Source organism: Ranitomeya variabilis, chromosome 1, assembly GCF_051348905.1.
Source record: "Ranitomeya variabilis isolate aRanVar5 chromosome 1, aRanVar5.hap1, whole genome shotgun sequence".
In the NCBI taxonomy this organism is placed as follows: domain Eukaryota; kingdom Metazoa; phylum Chordata; class Amphibia; order Anura; family Dendrobatidae; genus Ranitomeya; species Ranitomeya variabilis.
Genome location: NC_135232.1, coordinates 170,246,023 through 170,257,627, shown reverse-complemented (window position 1 = coordinate 170,257,627; position 11,605 = coordinate 170,246,023).

Genomic DNA, 11,605 nt, shown 5'->3' with positions numbered 1-11,605 from the left:
TTTCGAGAATCGATCCCGCAGAAGCAATATCAGAATTAGAGGCCTGCCGGAGTCCATTACAGACCTCCAGTCAACGGCCACAGCTCTGTTCCAAGAACTTCTACCCGGCATTTCTATTGAACGCCTTGAGATGGACCGCATTCACAGAGCCTTAACCAGGAAATACCCCAATGGCCCCCCGAGAGACATAATCTTAAAGCTACATTATTATAAAACTAAAGATCAACTTCTCCAAGCTGCAAGAAATTCTACATCTTTGGTTTTCCAGGGGCACTCCTACGAACTGTTCCCGGACCTGGACCCTACTACTATTGCGATAAGACGGGCAATGAGACCATACTTGGAAGTTTTACGTTCCAAAAACATTAAGTATCGTTGGGGATTCCCCTTTAAGTTGATATTTACCCACGGTGAGATGGTACACACGGTCCTTTCCCCGGAGGGCGCGGACAGCTGCCTCACCAAGCTACAGCTTATGAATCCCCCCTCACCTGCCCCACAACCGTCATCATCATTGCCGCGGTCTGGAGACAGACGATCTGAGCTGCAGGCCTCATCGGGCCCCCCTTGAGACCCAAAGATTACTATAGCTCCTCCTGGAGCTTTGATCCACACCCAGGTAATTCAAACTGCAGCTTTAGAATCCTTTGGTGTTAATATTATCTTTTGACTGTTTTTTTAGCAGACAGAAAAGTTCGTGTTAATGCTATTGACGCATACTAATGTTTTTTTCACTTCACAGTTTAGGATTGTTTTCCAGTTTCTTTTATATGATTCTTCAGTGCCTTTGGCCTCTATTGGACGTTTACTTGGAATCCAGATATGATTTGTTATTTTACCAGCTATGAGTGCCTAAGAAGGCCTATTTTTCTTATAATGCACCGTTGTTTTATTTGTGTTATAAGGTTATTGATACTAACTTTATGCCTTGTTTTGTTTTGGTATTCCATTATAGCTGTAAGTACTTTCTTAATAACCACCATTACAGGGCTGGCACAGTTCGCAGCCTACATGTAGACCCGATATATTGCTAGGCCTTATTGGCGCTCCATATATCCAGCTTTCCCCATCTACCCCACCCTTCCTTCACACTTAATTACTAGGTCTACTGTTGTGAATTTGGATTCGGGGCTCCCCCGGTGGCTACTGGTGGAATTGAACTGGTGTCTTCATCTTCTCTGTTCACCTGTTCCCATCAAGATGTGGGAGTCGCTATATAACCTTGCTTCTCTGTTAGTTGCTTGCCGGTCAACAATGTTATCAGAAGCCTCTCTGTGCTTGTTCCTGCTCCTAGACAACTACTAGATAAGTTGGACTCTTGTCCATGTTTGTTTTTGCATTTTGTTCCAGTTCACAGCTGTAGTTTCGTTACTGTGTCTGGAAAGCTCTTGTGAACAGGAATTGCCACTCTGGTGTTATGAGTTAATGCCAGAGTCTTAAAGTAATTCCTGGATGGTGTTTTGATAGGGTTTTCAGCTGACCATGAAAGTGTCCTTTCTGTCTTCTGCTATGTAGTAAGTGGACCTCAAATTTGCTAAACCTATTTTCATACTACGTTTGTTATTTCATCTTGATTCACCGCCAATACATGTGGGGGGCCTCTGTCTCCTTTCGGGGTATTTCTCTAGAGGTGAGCTAGGACTAATATTTTCCTCTGCTAGCTTTATTTAGTCCTCCGGCTGGTGCTGGGCATCTAGAATCAACGTAGGCATGCTACCCGGCCACTGCTAGTTGTGCGTTAGGTTTAGTTCATGGTCAGCTCAGTTCCCATCTTCCAAGAGCTAGTTCCTATATATGCTGATGCTATGTTCTCTTGCCATTGAGATCATGACAGTTTGACCGGCCAGCAAAAGGGTTAAAATCCTTGACTGAGAAAGGAGAGTAATAAGAAGTCTGCTGAGTTTTTTTTTTTTTTTTTTCTTTGAATGGCTCTGTGTCCACCTGTTTGTAATGGATCTTCAGAGTGTAACTGCAGGTTTGAATAATCTCGCCACGAAGGTACAAAATTTGCAAGACTTTGTTTGTCATGCACCTGTATCTGAGCCGAGAATTCCTTTGCCGGAATTTTTCTCGGGGAATAGATCTGGGTTTCAGAATTTTCGAAATAATTGCAAATTATTTTTGTCCCTGAAATTTCGCTCTGCCGGAGACCCTGCACAGCAGGTCAGGATTGTGATTTCCTTGCTCCGGGGCGACCCTCAAGACTGGGCTTTTTCATTGACACCAGGGGATCCTGCGTTGCTCAATGTGGATGCGTTTTTTCTGGCCTTGGGGTTGCTTTATGACGAACCTCATTTGGAGCTTCAGGCAGAAAAAACTTTGATGTCCCTATCTCAGGGGCAAGATGAAGCGGAAATTTACTGCCAAAGATTCCGTAAATGGTCTGTGCTTACTCAGTGGAATGAGTGCGCCCTGGCGGCGACTTTCAGAGAGGGTCTCTCTGATGCCATTAAGGATGTTATGGTGGGGTTCCCTGTGCCTGCGGGTCTGAATGAGTCCATGACAATGGCTATTCAGATCGATAGGCGTTTGCGGGAGCGCAAACCAGTGCACCATCTGGCGGTGTCCACTGAGAAGTCGCCAGAGAGTATGCAGTGTGATAGAATTCTGTCCCGAAGCGAGCGGCAGAATTTTAGACGGAAAAATGGGTTGTGTTTCTATTGTGGTGATTCTACTCATGTTATATCAGCATGCTCTAAGCGCACTAAAAAGCTTGATAAATCTGTTTCCATTTGCACCTTACCGTCTAAGTTTATTCTATCTGTGACCCTGATTTGCTCTTTGTCATCTATTACCACGGACGCCTATGTCGACTCTGGCGCCGCTTTGAGTCTTATGGATTGGTCCTTTGCCAAACGCTGTGGGTATGATTTAGAGCCTTTGGAGACTCCTATTCCTCTGAAGGGGATTGACTCCACCCCATTGGCTAATAATAAACCACAATACTGGACACAAGTAACTATGCGTGTTAATCCGGATCACCAGGAGGTTATTCGCTTTCTGGTGCTGTATAGTCTACATGATGATTTGGTGCTAGGATTGCCTTGGCTGCAATCTCACAACCCAGTCCTCGACTGGAGAGCTATGTCTGTGTTGAGCTGGGGATGTAAGGGGGCTCATGGGGATGTACCTGTGGTTTCCATTTCATCATCTATTCCCTCTGAAATTCCTGAGTTCCTGTCTGACTATCGTGACGTCTTTGAAGAATCCAAGCTTGGTTCGTTACCTCCGCACCGAGAGTGCGATTGTGCCATAGATTTAATCCCGGGTAGTAAATACCCAAAGGGTCGTTTATTTAATCTGTCTGTGCCTGAACATGCTGCTATGCGAGAATATATAAAGGAGTCCTTGGAAAAGGGACATATTCGTCCATCGTCATCTCCCTTAGGAGCCGTTTTTTTCTTTGTGTCAAAAAAAGACGGCTCTTTGAGACCATGTATCGATTATTGGCTTTTGAATAAAATCACTGTTAAATATCAATACCCTTTGCCGTTGCTGACTGATTTGTTTGCTCGCATAAAGGGGGCCAAGTGGTTCTCTAAGATTGACCTTCGTGGGGCGTATAATTTGGTGCGAATCAGGCAGGGGGATGAGTGGAAAACCGCATTTAATACGCCCGAGGGCCACTTTGAGTATTTAGTGATGCCTTTTGGTCTTTCAAATGCTCCGTCAGTTTTCCAGTCCTTTATGCATGATATTTTTCGCGATTATTTGGATAAATTTATGATTGTGTATCTGGATGATATTCTGATTTTTTCGGATGACTGGGACTCTCATGTCCAGCAAGTCAGGAGGGTTTTTCAGGTTTTGCGGTCTAATTCTTTGTGTGTGAAGGGTTCTAAGTGTGTTTTTGGGGTACAGAGGATTTCCTTTTTGGGATATATTTTTTCTCCCTCTTCCATTGAAATGGATCCTGTCAAGGTTCAAGCTATTTGTGATTGGACGCAGCCCTCTTCTCTTAAGAGTCTTCAGAAATTTTTGGGCTTTGCTAACTTTTATCGTCGATTTATTGCTGGTTTTTCGGATATTGCTAAACCATTGACCGATTTGACTAAGAAGGGTGCTGATGTTGCTGATTGGTCCCCTGATGCTGTGGAGGCCTTTCGGGAGCTTAAGCGCCGTTTTTCCTCTGCCCCTGTGTTGCGTCAGCCTGATGTTGCTCTACCTTTTCAGGTTGAGGTCGACGCTTCTGAGATCGGAGCTGGGGCAGTGTTGTCGCAGAAAAGTTCTGACTGCTCCGTGATGAGGCCTTGTGCCTTCTTTTCCCGTAAATTTTCGCCCGCTGAGCGGAATTATGATGTTGGGAATCGGGAGCTTTTGGCCATGAAGTGGGCTTTTGAGGAGTGGCGCCATTGGCTTGAGGGGGCCAGACATCAGGTGGTGGTATTGACTGACCACAAAAATTTGATTTATCTTGAGACCGCCAGGCGCCTGAATCCTAGACAGGCGCGCTGGTCATTATTTTTCTCTCGGTTTAATTTTGTGGTGTCATACCTACCGGGTTCTAAGAATGTTAAGGCGGATGCCCTTTCTAGGAGTTTTGAGCCTGACTCGCCTGGTAACTCTGAGCCCACAGGTATCCTTAAGGATGGAGTGGTATTGTCAGCCGTTTCTCCAGACCTGCGGCGGGCCTTGCAGGAGTTTCAGGCGGATAGACCGGATCGTTGCCCACCTGATAAACTGTTTGTTCCTGATGATTGGACCAGTAGAGTCATCTCTGAGGTTCATTCTTCTGCGTTGGCAGGTCATCCTGGCATTTTTGGTACCAGGGATTTGGTGGCAAGGTCCTTCTGGTGGCCTTCCCTGTCACGAGATGTGCGAGGCTTTGTGCAGTCTTGTGACGTTTGTGCTCGGGCCAAGCCTTGTTGTTCTCGGGCTAGTGGATTATTGTTGCCCTTGCCTATTCCTAAGAGGCCTTGGACGCACATCTCGATGGATTTTATTTCAGATCTGCCTGTTTCTCAGAAGATGTCTGTCATCTGGGTGGTGTGTGACCGTTTCTCTAAGATGGTCCATTTGGTTCCTCTGCCCAAGTTGCCTACTTCTTCCGAGTTGGTTCCTCTGTTTTTTCAAAATGTTGTTCGTTTGCATGGTATTCCTGAGAATATCATTTCTGACAGAGGGACCCAATTCGTGTCTAGATTTTGGCGGGCATTCTGTGCTAGGATGGGCATAGATTTATCTTTTTCGTCCGCTTTCCATCCTCAGACGAATGGCCAGACCGAGCGGACTAATCAGACCCTGGAGACATATCTGAGGTGTTTTGTGTCTGCTGACCAGGATGATTGGGTTGCTTTTTTGCCATTGGCGGAGTTCGCTCTCAATAATCGGGCCAGCTCTGCCACTTTGGTGTCCCCGTTTTTCTGTAATTCGGGGTTTCATCCTCGATTTTCCTCTGGTCAGGTGGAATCTTCGGATTGTCCTGGAGTGGATGCTGTGGTGGAGAGATTGCATCAGATCTGGGAGAAGGTGGTGGACAATTTGAGGTTGTCCCAGGAGAAGACTCAGCTTTTTGCCAACCGCCACCGTCGTGTTGGTCCTCGGCTTTGTGTTGGGGATTTGGTGTGGTTGTCTTCTCGTTTTGTCCCTATGAGGGTCTCTTCTCCTAAGTTTAAGCCTCGGTTCATCGGCCCGTATAAGATATTGGAGATTCTTAACCCTGTTTCCTTCCGTTTGGACCTCCCTGCATCCTTTTCTATTCATAACGTTTTTCATCGGTCATTATTGCGCAGGTATGAGGTACCGGTTGTGCCTTCCGTTGAGCCTCCTGCTCCGGTGTTGGTTGAGGGTGAGTTGGAGTACGTTGTGGAGAAAATCTTAGACTCCCGTGTTTCCAGACGGAGACTCCAGTATCTGGTCAAGTGGAAGGGATACGGCCAGGAGGATAATTCTTGGGTGAATGCATCTGATGTTCATGCCTCTGATCTGGTTCGTGCCTTTCATAGGGCCCATCCTGATCGCCCTGGTGGTTCTGGTGAGGGTTCGGTGCCCCCTCCTTGAGGGGGGGGTACTGTTGTGAATTTGGATTCGGGGCTCCCCCGGTGGCTACTGGTGGAATTGAACTGGTGTCTTCATCTTCTCTGTTCACCTGTTCCCATCAAGATGTGGGAGTCGCTATATAACCTTGCTTCTCTGTTAGTTGCTTGCCGGTCAACAATGTTATCAGAAGCCTCTCTGTGCTTGTTCCTGCTCCTAGACAACTACTAGATAAGTTGGACTCTTGTCCATGTTTGTTTTTGCATTTTGTTCCAGTTCACAGCTGTAGTTTCGTTACTGTGTCTGGAAAGCTCTTGTGAACAGGAATTGCCACTCTGGTGTTATGAGTTAATGCCAGAGTCTTAAAGTAATTCCTGGATGGTGTTTTGATAGGGTTTTCAGCTGACCATGAAAGTGTCCTTTCTGTCTTCTGCTATGTAGTAAGTGGACCTCAAATTTGCTAAACCTATTTTCATACTACGTTTGTTATTTCATCTTGATTCACCGCCAATACATGTGGGGGGCCTCTGTCTCCTTTCGGGGTATTTCTCTAGAGGTGAGCTAGGACTAATATTTTCCTCTGCTAGCTTTATTTAGTCCTCCGGCTGGTGCTGGGCATCTAGAATCAACGTAGGCATGCTACCCGGCCACTGCTAGTTGTGCGTTAGGTTTAGTTCATGGTCAGCTCAGTTCCCATCTTCCAAGAGCTAGTTCCTATATATGCTGATGCTATGTTCTCTTGCCATTGAGATCATGACAGTCTACTTTAAATTGCGTTGTCCCTGAATTGTCCTTATGTCCCTAGAGTGTCCCTATACACTGCTGCTCAGCATGTTGTGCTTGGCTAATGTTACGGTTTCCCCTGTTACCCTTGTATCCCAGTTATACCCGACCATCCACTCCTCCTCCCCCATTCCCCACCCGAGTAAACACTATCTATCTTGCCTGAACCTAGAGGACTCTTTCATTTCCAACCCCAAACCACGAAAGATGGCTACCATAGGCGAACCCCACATCTCTTTATCATGCCACTAACGATCATTTCACACAATGTACGTGGTTTTAATTCTCCACACAAACGTACCAAGGCCTTTCGCTATTATAGATCTCAACAAGCTGACGTGGTCTGTCTCCAAGAGACACACTTCTCGGCCAGTTCTTATCCTAAGTTCTTATCTGCTTCCTACCCATTATATTATTTAGCTACTGCCCCAAATAAGACTAAACGCGTTGCCATTTGCTTTAAGAGGTCCGTCCCTTTTGTCTTTAAATCTTTAGTAGCCGATAAAGAAGGTCGTTACTTGATAGTTACAGGCACCATTTCGGACGAACTGGTAACCATCGTTTCGTACTATGCCCTTAACACCCATCAAACCGCCTTTTTCTCTCAATTACCACCGAACATGCCCAAGGAGCTACGGTACTGTGCGGTGATTCTAACTGTATATTCAAACCCCATTTGGATAGGTCATCAATTACACAATCCCTTACTATTCCATCGCCTCTCCCGTCGGCGGACTCGTCCTCTCTTAATAAACTCCTCTCCCAATACCAGTGGGTGGACTTGTGGAGGGACTTACACCCCTCACAGAGAGATTATACGTATTTTTCCCCGCAACACAGTCTATACCAGAATAGATCACATATTTGCCCATCCATCCTTCATTCCTAACGTCTCTAATGTCTCCATCCTTTCCACCCCATGGTCTGATCATTCCCCAATCTTGCTTATATGTTCCGCGCTGCACCCTAAACCGCTATCATATAATTGGATCCTGAACGATTCTCTGCTCTCCTATCCTGATATCAATTTGAAATTAAAAGGTCACCTAGAAGAGTATTTTTCTTTAAATCTTCAATCAACTTCTTCCCCTATTTCTTTGTGGGAAGCGCATAAGGCAGTATTGAGAGGCCTCTGTATTCAAGTGGCCTCCTGCAGGAAAAAAGAGAGATGTGCGAAGATGGCTGAATTGGAGGACAGGGTATCAGTGCTTGAGACTCAATTAAAGAATTCGCCATCCCCTGACATATATAGAAATCTCACCCATGCCCGAACTGAACTTGACCTCTGTCTATCTGAAAACGCCGACCGAGCCTTACGCTGGTCCCAACAACGGTTTTATGCCCTCAATAATAAAAACAACTCTAATTTAGCACGTCGGTTAAAATGCCTACCCCAACCCCGTCCCCCAGTAAGATTACGTACCCCCTCAGGAATCACGTCCAACCCGCTGAAGATCATGCAATTGTTTCAGCAGAAATTAAAACAATTATATAGCGCCACCTCAACTGTCGATTCAGGGGAGCTGGAAGCTTTCTTGGACTCCGTCCCACTCCCGGCTCTTGACCCAAGTTTGATTGATTCGCTGAACCAACCTATTTCCTCTAACGACATAGAGTTAGCTATCCAACAATTGAAAGTTAATAAAAAGCCCGGCCCGGATGGTTTTACAGCCCTATATTATAAAAAATATGCCCCACTTCTGATACCCCATCTTACCAATTACTTTAACTCCTTGAGAGAAGGTAATAAACCTGGAGAGGCATCATTAATAGCAGCTGTATCTATGATACCAAAGCCTAATTCTGATCAGTTAGTATGGTCTAACTATAGACCAATATCCCTAATTAACATAGACCTTAAAATATTAGCCAAGATTCTATCCCAACCTCTAAACTTGGGTCTGGGAGCCATAATACATAGAGACCAGGTAGGTTTCCTTCCCAAAAGACAAGCATCAGATAATATAAGAAGAGTCTCTCACCTGTTGCATCATTGCAAACAGCACAATTTACCAAGCATGTTATTGTCGCTTGACATTAAAAAAGCCTTTGACTCTATTTCTTGGTCTTATCTGTTTGCGGTCTTGCGGAAATGGGGTTTTCCTCCTTACAATGATTCAGGCCCTTAATAGCTCCCCTTCTGCATATGTACGATACAACGGCTTCTCCTCCCCGCGCTTCCCTATTCATAGAGGCACTCGCCAAGGCTGTCCCTTATCACCTATATTATTTCTTTTAGCATTTGAACCCTTGGCAATACACCTTCGACTCAATTCATCCATCCAGGGAGTCACCATAGCATCAGTCCCCCATAAACTTTTCTTGTTTGCTGACGACATGCTGCTCCTCCTAACATCTCCTCGGTCATCCCTCCCTGCCCTACTTCAAACTCTTAATAACTTTGAACACATTTCAGGTCTACAAATTAATCCCTCTAAATCCTATGCTATGAACATCACTCTCCCTTCCTCCACTATCACATTGCTAAAACAGGATTTCCCGTTTCAGTGGACCTCTAACCATTTGGACTATTTAGGAGTGAAACTTACTTCAAGTAAGGCTCATTATAAGAGGCTAATTATCCTCATATGCTCTGTAAAATTCGATCAATACTCCAGTCATGGGGCAAACAACCTCTCCTGGCTCGGCAGAATACGCGCACTAAAGATGACTATACTCCCTAAATTACTTTATCTATTTCGGGTCCTCCCAGTCTCGGTCCCCACACAATACCGTAAAATAGCTCAGCGAGCGATTAATACCTTTGTTTGGAGGGGGGGTCTCCCTAGGGTTAATAGAGCCACCCTTTATCGCCATCGTCTAAAAGGGGGATTGGGGGTACCAAACCCCTCGAAATATTATCAAGCTGCCCAACTTGGTCAACTGACGTTGTACCACGCCTACTCTGAACCCCCCCTATGGCTAGCTCTAGAGGCCTCAGAAATCCACTTGAGTACCCTAGATACGTTGCTCTGGACTCTCCCAACACACTGGAGAGAAATCACTAACCCCATCATGGTTCACTCTCTCAGAATCTGGGACTCATTAAAATACTCCTCACATTTAATATCTTCATTCCTACCCTTGGCCCCCTTGTGGGGTAATGCCCTGTTCCCCCCGGGAGTGGATTCCCTCAGGGACTTCCGACTATGGGTCGTGGCGGGAATAACGAGAGTTCACCATCTCATCAACGTGGATGGGCTTATCCCATTTTCTGCTTTGAGTGAAAAATACTATCTCCCACCGAGAGAAATATTTTGATACTTGCAACTTAAAAATTTTGTTCAATCTCTACTAAGAAACTCTGCCCCCCTATTCCTTCACCCCCTTTGAACAGAGATGCCGCCAAAACCCACATGCTCCAGGTATCATATCCCTTCTTTACTCACATCAACTCTCCAACTCACAGGCGGTGCCTGGGCTACACCTCTCGCTGGGAGTCTGATATTGGTTCAACCCTGACAGACTCGAAATGGATCCAGATTTGGTCTTCCTCCACTGGAGGCTTGCTTAACACCCTCATGCTAGAGACCAATTACAAAGTACTTACAAGATGGTACTTGACCCCAGCTAGAGTGGCGAAGGCAGTCGCTAATTACCCTCCAAACTGTTTTCGGGGATGTAACTCTATAGGAGATATGCTTCATATTTGGTGGCTATGCCCAATGGCTCGAAGGTTTTGGACCAGGGTATACTACTTGATTCTCTCAATAACAAATATCAATCTTAGGAAAAACCCCTGGGAAGCCCTACTAAACAAGCGTATCCCCAATATTTCTAAATATTCCCTAGCCCTTATCACGTTTATTTTCTTAGCAGCCAAACAAACTATAGCCTTGGCTTCGAAAAAACCTGGCTTGGATCTGTCGGGAGTTAAATCTCGTCTATCATGGTACATGGTAAACGAAAAATTATCAGCTATACTCACTGACAGAGTAGAGAGATTCGAACTTACTTGGCTCCCCTGGGCAGAATACACCAGCCACACCCCTTTCGCTATTCCTGTATCTCGAGTATCTAACTGTAGTCCTCAGGCTTCTGATTAAAATTACCCAAATGGGTATGAATTTATTATAACCTCTTCTCGGGTCCCCCTTCCCTTCCCCCTCCCCTAACCCTTGTCCCCCCTTTTGTGTGTGTTTTTGTCGTTGTTACGCTCGTCCTTTGATATGACTCGTCTTAAGTTTATTGCCAGTTACCAGAACATAAATGAAGGACTGTTATCCCCTTGTTATGACGCAATGTACTATATGATAATACTAAAGTTTCTTCTTTTCCTGTATCATATATGCAAACTTCAATAAAAATGTATTGTTTAAAAAAAAACAAAAAAAAACAAAACACAACAATGTAATCAAAACATTGCAATCAACCCAAAAGTGACATCAATAAAAAACATCTACACAGGGCACAAATAACCAAGTCATCAAACTCCAAATCCTAAAAAATTCAAAATAAAACGGCTCTCAGAAAATGGCGACACAAGCGAATTTTTTTCTACACATTTCTGAATTTGTTTTACCACTCAATTAAAACAAAAATTATGCATGTTTGGTACCTGCTAATCATACTCTACTGGAGAATATTTCCAGGTAGTTATTATTATTAAATCAACACTCTAAATAAAATAACCAGAAAAATAAAAAATGCAAGATTGCGCTTTTTTTGTTAATTTGTCACAGTTCGATTTTTTCACTTTTTTCAGTACGTCACATGACAAAATAGGTGGTATAATACAATAGTGCAACTCGTCCAACAAAAAAAACAAAGCCTCACACTGTTGTGTCTCAACTGAAAAATAAAAAAGTTATGGCTCTTGGATTGAGGGGAGGACAAAACGAAAGTG